We start from the raw sequence: 17,878 nt of genomic DNA on the forward strand, positions 1-17,878 counted from the left end.
TCAAGCGATTCTCCTGCCTCAGCCTCCTGAGTAGCTAGGACTACAGGCGTGTGCCACCATGCCCAGCTAATTTTTTGTATTTTTAGTAGAGATAGGGTTTCACCATGCTGGCCAGGCTGGTCTTGAATTCCTGACCTCAAGCAATCCACCCACCTCAGCCTCCCAAAGTGCTGGGATTACAGGCGTGAGTCACTGCCCCCCCGGCACCTCAACTTCATTTCTAACTGTCTCAGAGAGCCTATCCCAGAGAGGGATCATCCTGCAAGTGCCTCTGCAGCTTCTCCAGGGGCTTTGAAAGATGGTTCCTGCCCGGTGTGCAGTTCCCCCAAAGATGCCAGCTGCATGTGAATAGGGAACAAGAATCTGACATTGTACTCACTGGCTGTTGGATAAGTGATTTAAACTCCTTGTACTCAACATTCCTGCTATAGAGAGTACAAATGTCCTCTAGCACCGCTGTTGGCTTGTGTAAAGGAACAGCTAATTAACTTTCTCAATTGCTTTGGAATGGCACTCAATGGCAATAATAATCACGCACGTTCTTAGGTTTTTTGTTTGTTTGTTGTTTGTTTTTGTTTTTGAGACGGAGTTTCACTCTTGTTGCCCAGGCTGGAGTGCAATGATGTGATCTCGGCTCACTGCAACCTCTGCCTCCTGGGTTCAAGAGATTCTCCTGCCTCAGCCTCCCAAGTAGCTGGAATTACAGGCGTCCATCACCACGCCTGGCTAAATTTTTTTATTTTTAGTAGAGACGGGGTTTCGCCATGTTGGCTAGGCTGGTCTCGAACCCCTGACCTCAGGTGATCCACCCGCCTTGGCCTCCCAGGGTGCTGGGATTAGAAGCATGAGCCACTGCACCTGGCCACGTTGTTAGTCTTTTAAGTCCATTTTCAAATGGATCTATGTCTCTTTTTGTTGACCTAGAGAGACAGCGAGTTGTCATGTTCACAAGAATGACCTAACTTGAGCTTCTGTGGTTTGGGATCCTGCCTGCCTGTATTTCACCCTGTTTTGCCTCCAAGGCAGGAGCCAGGTCTCATAGCCAGGAGATTGTGGTTAGTTTCCTGGCCTCCAATCCGAGGTGGGGACACACCTGCACCCCTGAGGGAGGGAGAGCCTGTGGAGGGTCCATGAGGCCAGGGCTGAGTCACTCTGCAGGAGACATGTCAAAAGGCATTAGAACATCAGTTTGGCATTTAAGGAGCAAGAACCCACACAAAAATTCTTCTGTATGTTAACAATCTAGTCCATTTTCAAACTAAATCCAAGAAAGAAATTAAAGTTTGGCGTCCCCTGACACTGGGACTTGTTCTTCATGAGAAATCAGGCCCAAAAGAAACCTCAGCTTTACCCACATGTCCAGTGGAGGTGAAGGCCCCCAATCTGATAAGACTGCACCCCACAGGCCTCTGCTTCCTACACTTCACAGTCCTGTTCTAAGAACATGAGAATTCAGAAAACCCCACTGTAAGTCATCATCTTAGGGGTTTCTGCCCAAATCCCTTTCCTCTATCAGGAAATTATTTGAAATGTAACTTGAATAAGCCTGAGCCTTCTTCCTCCCTTATGAAGGTTCATCTTGTTTGGTGTCCTATTCAAAAGAAACATAAGTTGAACTCCAAATGCCCTAAAAATAATGTAAGTCTTTACTAAGCGTCTTGGAGAGTGGACTTTCTTACCCAAAGTCCACTCAACAACTGCACCCAGCCCATTATCCATCCAGAAAGTAGCTTTATGCCCTTCCTTATGTAAATTAATTAGCCTGTTAGATTTCTGTCATCATATCATCCTAGTCATTACTTTTTTTTTTTTTTTTTTGAGACATAGTCTCGCTCTGTTGCCCAGGATGGAGTGCAGTGGTGCAATCTTGGGCTCACTGCAACCTCCACCTCCCAAGTTCAAACAATTCTCCTGCCTTAGCCTCCCGAGTAGCTGGGATTACAGGTGTGTGCCAGCACATCTGACTCATTTTTGTATTTTTAGTAGAGACAAGGTTTCATCATGTTGGACAGGCTGGTCTGGAAGTCCCAACCTCAAGTGATCCACCCATCTCGGCCTCCCAAAGTTCTGGGATAACAGGCGTAAGCCACTGCACCTGGCCCTAGCCATTACTTTAATTCAGCCACAAGGAACAGGGAGCCAAGAACTTCAAAATCCTCCCATCAGAAGACTGGAAAGAGAAGAAAGGCTGTATCTACTCAGGCTTCAGGGTCTGGGTTTTTGTCACAGCTTTGTGAGGGCTTCTATCCCAGAAATGAGAATAGGGAAGTGAAAACAAAAGGATGTCTATAGGTCTATTAGTGCCAAGGGACCATCTCCCTTTTCAAGATGGCAGCCTCCTGAACAATCTGGGTTCCAGCATGGCTGCCCTGATCCCCAGCTGCAGGTGGAAGGTCAGCAGTGCTATCCTCAGGGTGACACCCTCCATAGGGTCCTGGGACAACTTTACCCAAAAAGGAATAATCACACCAATCTGCATATATGTGTCTCTTTGTGAAGCAAGAACTTTTGAAGAATTCAGATGGTTTTAACACAATATGGCATGCAGCTAGAAGAGGAAATCTGGGTTCTCATCAAGTATGATATTTATCCCAGTGAGCCATTTGAAATGAAGGAGGCAAAGTCTTTCAAAAGATGTCTTCTATGATTTGGAATAATTGGGTCCAGTTTAATTTGGTGCATGACGAAGTTAAAGAGCTACGTGATTGCTTCAAGTGTGTTTTGCAGTTCCCAGAGCCACTAATTAGCTCTATGACTTAAAGGTTAATGAGATAAAACATCTATAAATCAAGTTGATGGCTGATGCAAGAAGAATGCCCCCAACTCCTGCTCTACCACGCTAACACTATAATCTCATTTTTCAGGCTGTCCATTTGATTCAATTTGATTATGCATGAATATATACAAACAAATGTGTAATTAGAAGATTCATACTTAAATTATAAACCACCTTGCCTAGGCTCCTTTCTGAATGTGGTTATTCAAAACCAATAAGAAAATAAGTCAATTGTTCATTATTAACAGAATTAATCATATCAGAATTAACCGACTAAGTGAAAGGTTTAGGTGTGTGCCTTCCCACAAAGCAAAAATCTATATGTTGCATTCAAAATGTATGTTCCTTAAGACAAATTTTAGAAAATAAAATTATGAGCTGGGCACAGTGGCTCACGCCTGTAATCTCAGCACTTTGGGAGGCTAAGGTGGGCGGATCACTTGAGGTCAGGAGTTTAAGACCAGCCTAGCCAACATGGTGAAACCCCATCTCTACTAAAAATACCAAAACTAGCCGGGCATGGTGGCACATGCCTTTAATCCCAGCTGCTTGAGAGGCTGTGGCAGAAGAATTGCTTGAACCCAGGAGGCAGAGGTTGCAGTGAGCCAAGATGGTACCACTGCACTCCAGCCTGGGCAACAGAGCAAGACTCCATCTCAAAATAAATTTAAAAAAAAAAAGAAAATTATGGTGGTTTGTTTGTTTGTTTGAGACAAGGTCCCACTCTGCTGTCCAGGCTGGAGTGCAGTGGTGCCATCTTGGCACACTGCGGACTTGAACTCCTGGGCTCAAACCATCCTCCTATCTCAGCCTCCCAAGGAGCTGGGACTGCAGGCATGTGCCACCACACCCAGCTAATTTTTAAAAAATTTTTTGTAGAGACATGGCCTAACTATGTTAACCAGACTGGTCTTGAACTCCTGGGCTCAAGTGATCCTCCCAGCTTGGCCTCCCAAAGTGTTAAAATTACAGCCATGAGCCACACGGCGCCTGGCCATAGGTCTTATTTACTGAAATTATGGGGGAATTTGGGGTTTAGAGAACATTCTAGCGAACCTTTTGTATTTTTAAGGATTCTGTCCCCCTAAATTCTCTATTTGTGTATGTGAAGTTTTCAGCTGGTTATGAGCACAGGCTCCAAAGTCAGGGAAACCAGCTCGATACCGTGGCTCTATCACTTACTAGCTCTGTGTCCTTGGAGAAGTTGTTTTTGTTTTGTTTTGTTTTGTTCTGTTCTGTTCTGCTTTGTTTTGGGATGCAGTCTCGCTCTGTCACCAGGCTGGAGTACAGCGGCACAATCCCGGCTCACTGCAACCTCTGCCTCTCTGATTCAAGCAATTCCCCTGCCTCAGCCTCCCGAGTAGCTGGAATTATAGGTGCGCGCCACCACACCCGGCTAATTTTTGTATTTTTAGTAGAGATGGGGTTTCCCCATGTTGACCAGGTTGCTCTCCATCTCTTGACCTCGTGATCTGCTGGCTTCAGCCTCCCAAACTGCTGGGATTACCACGCCCTGCCTGGACAAGTTATTTAAACCTCTGTGCCTCAGAGAATCACTTGGTCCAGGGAGGCAGAGGTTGCAGTGAGCTGAGATCATGCCACTGCACTCCAGCCTGGGCAATGGAGCAAGACTCTGTCTCAAAAAAAAACAAAACAAACAAGCAAACAAAAAAAGCCTCTGTGCCTCAGTGTCTCTATCTATAAAATTGGGATAATAATAGATTCAGTCTCATAGGGTTCTTGTGAGGATGAAATATGATAATTCAGTTAAGTCACCTAGTACAGGGCCTGGCACTTGATAAGTATTCAGTAAATTATGATGATTATGACTGATTTGGGGGTCTAACTATATTTGCACTTTCTTTATAAAGCCTTTTGAGTGAATATACAGTGTCGAAGTATGAATTTAGTATGACAAAGTTCTTTGCAACTTATGATGAAGGTATAGTTGTTCATTATTAAGCTAGTTTGAGTGCAATATTTAGCAATTTTCCTATTGTCAAGGACTTGATATGCCTTGTCTTTTTCCCCCTTATAGAATCTTTTTTTTTTTTTTTTTTTGGCTGGGTCTCACTCTGTTGCCCAGGCTGGAGTGCAGTGGTGCAATGATGGCTCACTGCAGCCTCAATCTCCCTGGGCTCAGATGATCCTCCCACCTCAGCCTCCCAAGTAACCGGGACTACAGGCATGAAACACCACACCCAACTGTTGTTTTTTTTTTTTTTTTTTTGAGAGATAGGGTCTTACTATGTTGCCCAGGCTGGTCTTCAACTCCTAGCCTCAAGTGATCTGCCCACCTCGGCCTCCCCAACTGCTGGGATTACAAGAGTGAACCACTGCACCTGTCCCAGAATTTTTTTTTTTTAACTTAGAAGATTAAAAGAATTGTTGTGTTCTAGGCATCCAAATTCCTGGGAGATGGGAAAGTAGCCTAGAGTCCCATTTCCATTTGATGGATGGAGCCCTGAATAGAAATGGCATTCCCCAGAATAGAATGGCATATTTTGAGGCTTTGGCCCTACAGAGGAAGTTTCCAGATCTTCTGACACTCTCTGATCCTTCTGGCTGGATCCATTTCCTCCTGGAAGAGCACACAGAAAGTATGGTCTGGTGGGAGCACAGTCTCAGAACAACCATCCCACTCCTGGGTGCCCTCACTGCACACATTCCCAGCAGCCAAGGACATTCTCTTTGGCTGCAGGTTAAAGAGCAACACAAGTGGATAGTTGTGGGTAAATTCTAACACAAAGTATCAACCATTGGCTCTGGTGCTCTGAGAAAGAACCCCATTTAAATTATTAGGAGAGAGTCAAGAAGAGGAAGCTGAAACTCTGCAAAGAGCAGGGCCTGCAGCTGCAGCCCAAGTTGGCCCAGCTCTGTTGACCTTGGCTTTGTCTTTGAGGAACACACACTTGTGTCTGCCTATTTCATCAGCTGTCCCCCGTCTGCCCTTCCCTTTCCCACCCTGGGAAGTGGTGAGGTGGGTTAAGTGACAGCCTGTGAGGCAACCACTCAAGCATAGGGGGAGTCTGAGGGAGGCTGTTTCACTCTTTCCAGCCAGGACCCACCCAACAGGCTCTCCTCAAATCCAAGTCCATGAAAGAAAAGTATTCATCTGCCCCAGGGTCTTCCCCACTGTCCTGACACTACATGGACTCTCTCCTATGTCCTCATGGCTATGTGTGGGGTGATGTGCAGCACCTCTGAACCTGTTTTGGCCAGGGCGGCCCCCAGAATCTCAGAATGTTAGAGTTGGAAGATCTCAGAGGGCATCTAAAGCAACATTCTCATTTTACACATGATAAAACTGAGGCCCAGAGAAGTAAAGTGACCTGCCGAAGGGCCCACAGCTAGACTGCATCAGCATGCTGAGACTACAGCCCGTGTCTCCTCACTCCTGCACAACAGAGAGCTAAAGGACCAGCATGTTCAGATGTGGCCACTCTTTGGGTAGAAGACAGCACCAGAGATGAGTGCTCAGTGTCTGTGAAGTCACAGGGGCTTGGCAATGGGAGGCTTAGGAGACTCTAAGGAGTTGAAATACATTTTGAACATGTGCAGAAGAGTCTTTCGATCCAAGTCTTGGAGGAAAGCAGGCCAATTTCAGGCTGAGATGGGACAGGCGCTGACTGTGGGGAGGGAGAGGGGCCCATGCTGGAGCAGTCCAGGAATCCTAATCCACGCCTGGGTGGTCCCCAGGCTTCCAAACCCCCTGGGATCCTGGGAAGTTCCAAGACTGCTGAGGCAGGTCAGCAGGTTCCCGGTTGAACTCAATTACCAGGCCCACTTTGGGGTGCTCAGAATGGGTCAAGAAAGCAGCCATCAGCAGAAGGTGTTGACATGGGACTCCAGGGTACTAGGTTGAGACAATGTGTATTGATTTAAAAGGCACAGAAACCGTAACTGCACACAACTTTACACACATATTCTTATTAACATGTTGTTCCACTGATCATCTAAGGGGTGGTCAGCTTCCCTGGTCACTTGCAGCTGAGAAATGCAGCCTCGGTGACCTTCAACTGAAGAGGAGTCGACATTGGCTTCCGGTCTTCCCAGAGCCCTTGTTTTTTGTTTGTTTGTTTGTTTGTTTGTTTTGAGACGGAGTCTCGCTCTGTCGCCCAGGCTGGAGTGCAATGGCGCGATCTCGGCTCACTGCAAGCTCCGCCTCCTGGGTTCACACCATTCTCCTGCCTCAGCCTCCCGAGTAGCTGGGACTACAGGCGCCCGCCACCATGCCCACCTAATTTTTTGTATTTTTAGTAGAGACGGGGTTTCACTGTTTTAGCCAGGATGGTCTCGATCTCATGACCTCATGATCTGCCCATCTTGGCCTCCCAAAGTGCTGGGATTACAGGTGTGAGCCACTGGGCCTGGTCAAGCCCTTGTTTAAGAACCACCTTCTTTGGCTTTTCACCCCAGGGTTGCTGGGGACACCTGATGTCCTACATTATTAGGCTTTTCCTGGCTTCTGAAACCTTGTGCTGAAAGTCTCTCTGAGAGCGATACAGATTGATTAGACACTCGGATTGTTTGACACGTGTGGTTTTGCCAAAGGCAACACGTTCTTTGACCAACTTCTGAAACTCCCCAGTTCTCCTAGTCTCTCTGGACTTGAGTATCAGCCATGTTCTTATGTTGATGCCAAGCTCCTGGGTGATTAAAATTCTTCTAACCACCTTTCTGATTCAAGGCTGTACTCTGACAACACAATTGCTTTTTGGGGATTTTTGCAAACATCTCAAAAGGGCAAGAAACATTCTTCCTCCCTTTTAGCCCAATGTAGACCGGAGGTTTTTTCAGCTGAATGCTGGGCCCCACCAGTGCCCAGTAGGTACAGTCCCATCCACTGTGAGGTGGGCTCCAGGGAGGGCCGTTGGGTCTATGTGAAGCCAGCAGGAGGGGCCATGTGAAGCCAGCGTCTGAGGGGCTCCCCATGAGGCCACCAAGCCCCTGTCAAACCTAGTAAGTCACCCTGACACCAGCCCCACCCTTCCTCAGAAGAGCAGTGAATAAACAAGAGCATGTGAATTGGGCAACCCCAGGTGGGGGTGCAGGGAAAGTGCTCAGCCTTGCAGGGGGGATAGAGAGGGGCTGGTAGAGTCACAGTGGGGAAGCAGGTGAAGGAGACAGATCGGTGAAGGAGCTCGTGTGGAGGGGCCCCAGATAGTGAAGGAGGGTCCAAACCAACATTTTCTATTCTTTGCCCAGTAAAGTTTCATGAATCAACTCAAATGTTTGCTTGCTCTCACCTTCTGCCCCTAAGGAGGAAGGTGGGGGATAGCTGGTCCAAGGATTTGGACTTTGGGGCTCTCCATTTGTAAGTAAGGAAAAAGTCAAGATGAGCCATCATACTCTGTTTTCATTCCATCCTTGGCACAGACAACATATTACTCCAAAGGAGAGCTGAATAACAGAATTTAAAGGGAAATTAGAGATGAGAACATTTAGTCATCATCCTCATTTTACAGATGAGAAAACTGAGGCCCAGGGAGGTTAAACATTAAATAATGTGCTCCAAATCACTCAACCAATAATTGCAGAACTGGCAGGACTAGAACTCTGCCGCCTAATTCCCAGTTCATGCATTTTCTTGCCTTCTGCTGTGCCTGACAGGTTCCCAGCGGTGAAAGTTGGCCTTGGAGCGCCCTCCCATGGCTGTGGACAGCTACTGGAGCAGCTGTGGCACAGGCCAGGGTTCTCAAACTTGAGGATAGAATGACCTGCAGGGCTGGTTGAAACAGATTGCTGGGCCCCACCCTTGGAGTTTTTGGTTGTCTAACAAGTCCCCAGGGGACGCTGACCTACTGATTCAAAGACCACTTACTCAGAAACTCAGATGTAGATAAAAGATTTTGCAGCCAGAATACCTGGTTTCAGGTCCCAGCTCTGCCATCCAAGTGCTGATACCTTGAACATGGTACTTAATCTCTTAGCATCTCGATCTCTTTATTTTATGATGGTAACAATAACAACCACCCATAGGGTTAATGTGTAAAATAAATAAATCAGATGTAAAATACCTGAGAAGTGACATGCTGATGCTGTGTGAATATACAGATTCACAAATATGTGACCTTTGTCTGGAGAGATGCCACTGGAGGCCAGGGAATGTCCACAGAGACAAAAGCATTCTCTTAATGCTACTCAAAATTACAATAAATCCAGAAGAAACTGTGTTTATCCTGCCACAAATACTGGCTGAGGAATTACGAGGGCCTGGCACTGTGCTGTACACCACATTTGCAAAGGTGAATGACAGTCCCTGCCCTGGAGGAACAACTAGAAGGAAGATAAACATGTAAATTCTAATAATTACCCTAATCCCAGATGAGCCAGGGAAGGAACCCTGTGCCTAGAGCACAGAGCATCCCACCCTGTCTGGGAAGTCAAGCAAGGCTTTGAAAAAGAACCTGACTTTTGAGTAGGGTCTTGAAGGATGAATAGGAGTTCTTTAAGAAGAGAAGTGGTAGGGGGCACTCCAGGCAAAGGAAACAGCATATGCAAAGTAGCCACGGAAGCATGAAAATGCATAATGTTTTCAAGGAAATCGCACGTGGTTCTATGTAACTGGAGCTCAGTGGGTCTGGGAAAAGGACTGGCAAAAAAGGCTTAGAAGTTTGGGCCATGCCGGGCACGCGGGTGGCTGAGGCAGGAGAATGGCGTGAACCTGGGAGGCGGAGCTTGCAGTGAGCCGAGATCGCGCCACTGCACTCCAGCCTGGGCGACAGAGCGAGACTCCATCTCAAAAAAAAAAAAAAAGAGGTTTCGGCCTGACTGTAACCTGGTGGGAAGCCATTGGAAGACACCCGACGAGGATTCCCTGAAAAAATTCTTAATGAGTCCCTAAGGCAAAGATTTCCAAGCCAAGCGCTTCACCACATACCCTCAGCGGCCCCAGTGCCTGAGAGCCTCCCCTGCCAGGAAGCCTAGCCCAGAAACGCCTCCCGAAACGGGTAGAGGCCCTGGGGAAGAAGCTTCCCTGGAAGGCACAAGCAGTAAACGGGCAGCCTCTTACCTCTTACCTTCATCAGATACTGGCGGGAGGCACCCTCCTGGCAGATTTCTTCATCCCCCTCTCCTTCTGTGGGTGTGGAGTCACTGGGAGAACAAAGGGATGTTATCTGTAGCTAATAAGTTATGGGAGGGGGAGGGAGCTGTAGGCGCCTGTGGGGGTGGGGAAATGAGTCCTGAGCAGCTCTGATGCAATCCAGAAAGAGGCAGGTGCAAGCCTGCACCTGGGAAGCAAACCCCCTGCCTCCCCAAAGTACATAGAGATTTGAAGCTGGAAGAGGCACCTCCAAGACTTGCCCGTGATCCCACAGCTAGCTGACGCCTGGCCCCCTCTCCCCACATCTGACTCCACGATAAAAGGTCTCAGTCTTGGAAAAACTGGCGATTGCTGTGTTCATTGACCTCACTCCCTCTTCCTGAGTCTCTCCTGCAGCCTTCCCTTCCCAGCCCAGTCCCTGACCCTCTTTCAGACTCAGCCTTTGGTTTCCAAACAGGTATAGAATGTGGTGTGCAAAAAATGGCCTCCGCTATTTTTGAAAAAAGCAATGGCAAGAAAAAAAGAGCAAACTGCTATTCTGAGCCACATGGGCTTGGGGTTTTGATTCCAATTTCTTTGTCTCCGGTGGAGGTGGAAGCAACTTGCTCTTGTGGGAATAATCCCTTTTGTTTTTAGGAAAAGATTTTAATAGGTCTTTGGGTTATGCAAGGATAAAACGTGAACCTTTTCTGGAAAGGAGACAGTGCAATGCAGGACAACGTGAGGCCACAGGCTCCTCTTAGTCACTATAAAAATGTGGCTTTCTTTGAGAGAGAATGGCATCTCTGCAGAGGTTATGGGGAGTTTTGTTAAAGCTGTGCTTGGAGAACTTAAGAGAGGGGCTTGGGCTGGGCATGGTGGCTCACACCTATAATCCCAACAATTTGGAAGGCCGAGACGGGCGGATCGCTTGAGGTCAGGAGTTCGAGACCAGCCTGGCCAACATGGTGAAACCCTGTCTCTACTAAAAATACAAAAAAATTAGCTGAGTGTGGTGGCAGGAGCCTGTAATCCTAGCTACTCGGGAGACTGAGGCAGAAGAATCGCTTTAACCCAGGAGGTGGAGATGGCAGTGAGCTGAGATGGCACCACTGCACTCCAGCCTGGGTGACAGAGTAAGACTTCATCTCAAAAAAAAAAAAAAAAAGAGAGGGGTCTGTTTCTGCAGTGGGCACCAGCAGGATTGAGCTGGTGACTGGCAGGGAGGACACCCAGGATATGTGTGAATTCTCAGGAGTCCTTGCAAACAAGGGGAGAGGAAACCCAGGCAGGGCCGAGCTGTGCTGTTCCCATTTGGTGACTGAAGGGACTGTGACTGTGAAGGCAGGTGACAGGAGGATGGGTGGGGGTTGTGTCCTATTCCTCTCTCTGGCAGGGCTACCAAGGGCATCCACGCCAGTTCAACAACCCACTGAGCTCTTCCTAAAAGGACTACAAAGTCAGATCAAAGAGGCACGGCCACCCCTGGTCCCCCTGCCACAGCCGGCCTGGAGTCAGAGCCCATCCTGAGAACAGAGCCCCACCCATCTTTCCACCCTCTGTGCTGAGAGGAGGACTGAGGTCTAACGGGGCGCCAGTGTAACCTCTTAGTTCCTAAATGTTTTACTTTGAAATGTCTCTTTTTGCTAAATTCCTGACTTTGAAAAGGTAAAATGCTTTCTTTTGAAAAAGTTTTTATAGGAAACTGGATTAACCTGGGATTCAGGATGCAGGTCCTGCCAGGTTTCAGGAGTTGGGTTTAAAACTGGAACCAAGGGAAGGAATAAATGGGCATTTGGGGCTTAAAGCACTTCTGTTCTATATTAATGTAAAAATTACATGAATCTATTATTTATATAATATTATAAACATAAACATATATTATGGTACATATGTATATTGTTTTATAATGTATTATAACTTTTTTTTTTTGAGACTAAGTTTTGCTCTTATTGCCCAGGCTGGAGTGCAATGGCGCCATCTTCGTTCACTGCAACCTCCGCCTCCCGGATTCAAGTGATTCTCCTGCCTCAGCCTCCCAAGTAGCTGGGATTACAGGCATGCGCCACCACGCCTGGCTAATTTTGTATTTTTAGTAGAGATGGGGTTTCACTATGTTGGTCAGGCTGGTCTCGAACTCCTGACCTCAGGTGATCCACCCACCTCGGCCTCCCAAAGTGCTGGGATTACAGGCGTGAGCCACAGCGCCCAGCCTAAAATAGTTTTAAAATAATAATTTATAACATCAAAATCCATTTTGGGCAGTGGCTCATGCCTGTAATCCCAGCACCCTGGGAGGCCAAAGTGGGTGGATCACGTGAGGCCAGGAGTTCGAGACCAGACTAGCTAATGTGGTGAAACCCCGTCTCTACTAAAAATGCAAAATTTAGCCAGGAGTGGTGGCACACACTTGTAATCCCCACTACCTGGGAGGCTGAGGCAGGAGAATCACTTGAACCTGGGAGGTGGAGGCTGCAGTGACCTGAGATCGCACCACGTCACTCCAGCCTGGGTGACAGAGTGAGAGTCTGTATCAAAAAAAAAAAAAAAAAAAATCTGCCAGGGCTCGGTGGCTCATGCCTGTAATCCCAGCACTTTGGGAGGCTTAGGCAGGCAGATCACTTGAGGCTAGGAGTTAGAGACCAGCCTGGCCAACATGGCAAAACCCCATCTCTATTAAAAACACACAAAAAATAGCTGAGTGTGGAGGTGCACACCTGTAATCCCAGCTACTCCGGAGGCTGAGGCATGAGAATCACTTGAACCTGGGAGGCAGAGGCTGCAGTGAGCTGAGATTACACCACTGTACTCCAGCCTGGGTGACAGAATGAGACTCTGTCTCAGAAAAATAAAAGAAAGAAAAAAATATATTTTAATATAAATATAATAAATTTGTAGAAAATATAAATAATATGTAAATGTACAAAAACCATAAATGTCATCATTATCCCACCACCAAAAATTCATTGATGTCAATATTTTAAGATACTTCTTTCTGATTTTACTCAATGCATATAAACAAACAGGCAAACAAACAAATAATCTAATATACTGAACATCCACCTACAGTTATTCTACAATCCTGACAGAGAAAGAAAATGCTTCTTTTCCAAGAGTTCTAGCAAAAATCTCAGGACCCCCTCTCATTGGCCTAGAATGGGTAACATGCCAATTTCTGAGTAAATCTCTCTGATGAATTGTCAGGCTGAATGATATACCCAGTCCCATCCAATCATGGGGACTGAAAGTTGGGTGTGGTGAAATAGCTCCCCTGAGGAAATCAGTGAATTAATACTCAAAGAAGGAGGATTCTTTGTTGGGTGGTAACAATTCCCATGTCTGCTACAGGGATGCCACCCTTGGTTTGTCCATATTAAATTATTAACTGTGACTTCATGTGTTTGTCCATCACATTCTCTGCAAAAATGCCCTACCCTACCTTTTCTGCTGGACAGAGCCCATGTCAAAATTCTGGTCTATGAATCCTTCCTTTGCAATCCCTCAGTGAACCCTTCCTTTGCAATCCCTCAATGAACCCTTCCTTTTCAATCCCTCACTGAACCCTTCCTTTGCAATCCCTCAGTGAACCCTTCCTTTGCAATCCCTCACTGAACCCTTCCTTTGCAATCCCTCAGTGAACCCTTCCTTTGCAATCCCTCACTGAACCCTTCCTTTGCAATCCCTCAGTGAACCCTTCCTTTGCAATCCCTCACTGAACCCTTCCTTTGCAATCCCTCAGTGAACCCTTCCTTTGCAATCCCTCACTGAACCCTTCCTTTGCAATCCCTCAGTGAACCCTTCCTTTGCAATCCCTCACTGAACCCTTCCTTTGCAATCCCTCAGTGAACCCTTCCTTTGCAATCCCTCACTGAACCCTTCCTTTGCAATCCCTCACTGAACCCTTCCTTTGCAATCCCTCACTGAACCCTTCCTTTGCAATCCCTCACTGAACCCTTCCTTTGCAATCCCTCACTGAACCCTTCCTTTGCAATCCCTCACTGAATCTTTCCTTTGCAATGCCTCACTGAATCTTTCCTTTGTAATCCCTCGGCAGCATCAGGTGCTCTCTTCTTAAATCCACTCGCTGTGGGCAGGAGCATCCATGCACTACTCATCTTTACCGTCACCTCAGCACTCAGCACCACAGCTGGCTCAGAGGAGACTCACCATCAACCCCTGTGGAATGAGTCCTCCTTTTTCAGAGAAATCAAGCTATGCCTTCATCTACTCAAGCAGCCCTGAACTTCCACACAGTGTATGTTTCCATTTATAAATCACTGTTTGAAACTTGGAGCAAATTTCTCTGAAAGAAAGTCATAGATGATCATTATAATTAAGTTCTAGAATTGAACCCATTGAACCCATAAGGTAGTCTATAGGGACTAAGTGTGTACTTTTTTGTGTTGTTACACATAGTGAATGAAACCATGCACGTGGAAATTCTTTGCAAATGCAAGTACTTATTATAATCATTAATTACAAACCTTATTATGAATATTATTGCCACCCTTTCCCCATCATCCTTCTTCCCCTCTTCTTCTTGTTTTGTCTGTCTTTTTGGCTTTCTCCTCTTTTCCACCAAGTCTCCCTTACATCTGGGTTTACTAGAATGTGATGGACTGGTGAGGAGCTCACATGCTAATTATAGCAGTGCTCCCTTGGGCAATGTGGTGCGTGGTGATGTGTGAACACACCATTTAAGGGATACCTCCTTGAAGCCAAAGTGGCTTCTGAGAACTTTGTCCACAGTGAGGAAGAATGTGGAGAACATGCTCTCCCACCAAAGGCAAGTCCTGTCTTTTACCCTGCCTAGGCAACCGCTTAGCGCAGAGATATTTGTAGAAGAGGATTTTGTCATCCAGGGGGTGGCTGGGATGCCTGCATCTCTTGTCATGGACCTCCAGAAGGACAACTGAAGGGAGGCCAGAGAAAAAGAACCAGAGAATCCGGAGCCTGGTGAAAACATCAACATGAGAACTGAGGTTTTAGTTTGGCAAAGCGAAGGCCGGGAATAGATCAAGACCTGTAAGAAGATGGTGACATAAAGATTTTTATGAAATCTTGGATGCTTGAAATAAATGTTTAGGGAACATTTAAAATAAATTCCTACTTCAGAGAGCAGAATGGTGGTTACTAGAGGCTAGGAAGGCAAGGAAGGAGGAGATGTTGATCAAAGGGTGCAAAGTTTCAGTTAGACAGGAGAAAGAAGTTTTCCAGGTCTGTTCCACAACATGATGACCATAGTTAATAATCATGTAGAGTATATTTTGAAATTGCTAAAAGAATTTTTTGTAAATGTTCTTACTACAAAAAATAAGGGTGTGAGGTGATGAATGTGTTAATCAGCTTGATATAATCATTCCACAATGTATGGGTATGTGTATAGTACTTGTATATGCATGTATTGTACTATATATATATATATATATACACACACACACACACACACACACGTTGTACTTAAGGGGTACAATGTGATAGATATATATACACATATATAAACATATGTATAAACATATATACATAAATCACATTGTACCCCTTAAGTATATATAATTATGTGTCAATTTAAAAATAAAAATTTAAATTAAAAAAAAATCTAGTTTTAAAAGTGGGTGGCTCACAACACATGATGTCAGAGATACTGTAGATAACAAATTGACCATACATCTTTATCTCCTTTTTCTCCAAAGACCCACAAAAGTTTTTAAAGCATAAACCCATGAGAACTCTGAGAATGGGAGTGAGGACCTCAGTGGACAGAAGAACTTAGCAAATTTGGGGATGATAAAAAGTGGCTGCCATGGGGTAACTGACTTGAAAGGGCCCAAAGATGGCACTGATGATGAGGACTGAGCAGATCCTCCCAGAGAGCCCCGAGAGCTGGAAACTTGGAGGCAGCAGGTTCTGCAGGAAGTGAGTTTGAAGGATAGGCTAAACCCTAGGGAAGCAATTGAAAGACATATATGAAGAAATTACAATTCCAGATCCCCTCCCAATCCCAAATAGTCAGGCAACTATGTCCCTGCACTTGATTGGAGGTTTTTTTCTTTACAGAAATAGAACCAGAGCACCCCCAAGTTCGGGGATCCCATCCACAGTAGGGCAGGTGCTGGCTGAGACCGGAGGAGGATTATGTTGAAGTCTACATGTTAATAGTGGACCCCAATGCCATGCTCCTTCCCTTACCCCATTCCCAGAAAAGGACTATCAGGTATATGTTCCCTGGCTAGAAGACTGGAGGATTCTTCACTGGAAAAAAACTGTTAGCCCCAGAGAAAAGTCCCCTGAAGATGGACTTTGTGTGCATGTGTAAACATTGGGTTTTACTGTAACAAAGCAACTTGTGCACTGTTAAGTTTAAAACTGAGCAACATCTTTCTTTTCCCGTGGAACACAAAGAAAATTTAAAAATAAACAGGAATGAAATTACAATAGAGAATGTCAATTCCAAATAAGATCCTACAGGCTCTGCTAATTCTCCCGTTGAGTGACAGGGCCCAAGTCATCATTGGGGGATAATTTATTTTAAAAGTATCGTCTTTGACTACAAGGATGTCTGTCAAACATCACAATTAAACATACCAAAGGAGAAGCCATGCTGTCAAAATGCCCCCCCACCCAAACATCTCAAACCTACCCTTCGGTGACCTTAAGGAGAGACTTTTATGGTCTCCCAATGAAATAGCCTCAGATTGAGACCTGCCAGTCAAATATCTGTCCATATAACAGAGTCACCAATCATTGTGATGCCTCACTATTCCATATGACTGGATAGCCCAGGATCACCAGAAATTTGCAAAAAGTATCCCACATGAAAGAGAGAGAGAGAGAGACCAAAACAAACAAACAGAAAAAAATGAACTCAAAGGAAATAGAAATGATGTAAAAAGAAACTTTAAAAAAAAATTTATGTGTATTTTTAACTGATAGTCTCAGAGATTTAAAAGAAGATACACAGCCATGAAAAAGGGCAGGATGATGTGAAGTAGAAATAATCAGAGGATGATAAAGAACTCTTACAAATTAAAAATGTGGTCACTGCTGGGTGCAGTGGCTTATACCTGTAATCCCAGCACTTTGGGAGGCTGAGGTAGGAGGATCACTTCAGCCCAGGAGTTTGAGGCTATAGTGAGCTATGATCATGCCACTGCACTCCAGCCTAGGTGACAGAGTGAGACTCTGTCTCTAAAAAGAAAAAAAAAAGTGGTCAAAAGAGTAGGAAAATAAAGTTGAAGAAATCTCCCAGAAAGTAGAATAAAACGAATGAAAGCTAGGAGAAGAAAAGAGTGTTAAAAGAATATTCAAAAAGTTTCAAAAGTTTTATTCAGCTTTGAAACAGAGAAAACAAAGGATAGAATGAATAGATGATTGACTGATAGATGGATAGATAGATAGATAGATAGATAGATAGATTGATTGATTGATTGATTTTCCCGGAAGTGAAGGATATAAATCTCCAAATTGAGTGTCCACTAATGTGTCCATTAGAATGGGGGAAAATTCCAAGGCAATAATTTTAAATTTCAGAATTCCAGGAAAATGGGAATAAGCTAATAACCTCTAAAGAGAAAATCATGTCATGTATGAAGGAGTACAACAGCAGTGCAGGAGGAGAGTAGTGTTGGGCACCCAAAGTTCTGAGTGAAAATTATTTTTATCCTGGCATTCTATACTTAGCCAAATAAAGGATAACTGTGGAATAAAGACATTTCCAGATATGTAAGAACTCAAAATTTTTACCTCCTACACACCTTTTCTTAGGAAGATAGTGAAGGATATGATTCAGTGAAATGAAAGACTAAGCCAAGAACAAGGAACAAAGGGATTTCAGAAAACAGAGAAGCAATGCAAAGGAGAAGACTGATGATAAGAAGTCCTAAGATGACACCTGAGCCCCAGCTGTACAGAGTAATATGTCCAAATTGTAGCAAGATGACAGGGCTAAGAAGGGAGATCTCTGGCAGTAGAGGAAGGGATAGTGACCAATTATTTCATACACTTGGACATTTGGGGAAAAAAAGCATTGCTAGATGTTTAACAGATATACATAGAACACTTGGAAAATATTAGCA

The 17,878-nt window shown here is 45.2% G+C and overlaps 1 long non-coding RNA gene across 1 annotated transcript in view; it reads right to left on the reverse strand.

Annotated features, from left to right (window-relative positions):
* Positions 1-4,984: 4,984 nt before the first annotated feature.
* LOC107973410 (uncharacterized) overlaps positions 4,985-17,878 on the reverse strand; it is a 41,571-nt gene continuing 28,677 nt past the window's right edge. Inside the window, exons 2-3 of the long non-coding RNA XR_008546373.2 lie at positions 9,799-9,874; positions 4,985-5,357 (exon numbers count right to left, since the gene is read on the reverse strand). This is a non-coding gene — a long non-coding RNA (uncharacterized LOC107973410). The remainder of the gene's footprint in view (positions 5,358-9,798; positions 9,875-17,878) is intronic.

The sequence above is a fragment of the Pan troglodytes genome, chromosome 12 (genome assembly GCF_028858775.2).
Source record: "Pan troglodytes isolate AG18354 chromosome 12, NHGRI_mPanTro3-v2.0_pri, whole genome shotgun sequence".
In the NCBI taxonomy this organism is placed as follows: Eukaryota; Metazoa; Chordata; class Mammalia; order Primates; family Hominidae; genus Pan; species Pan troglodytes.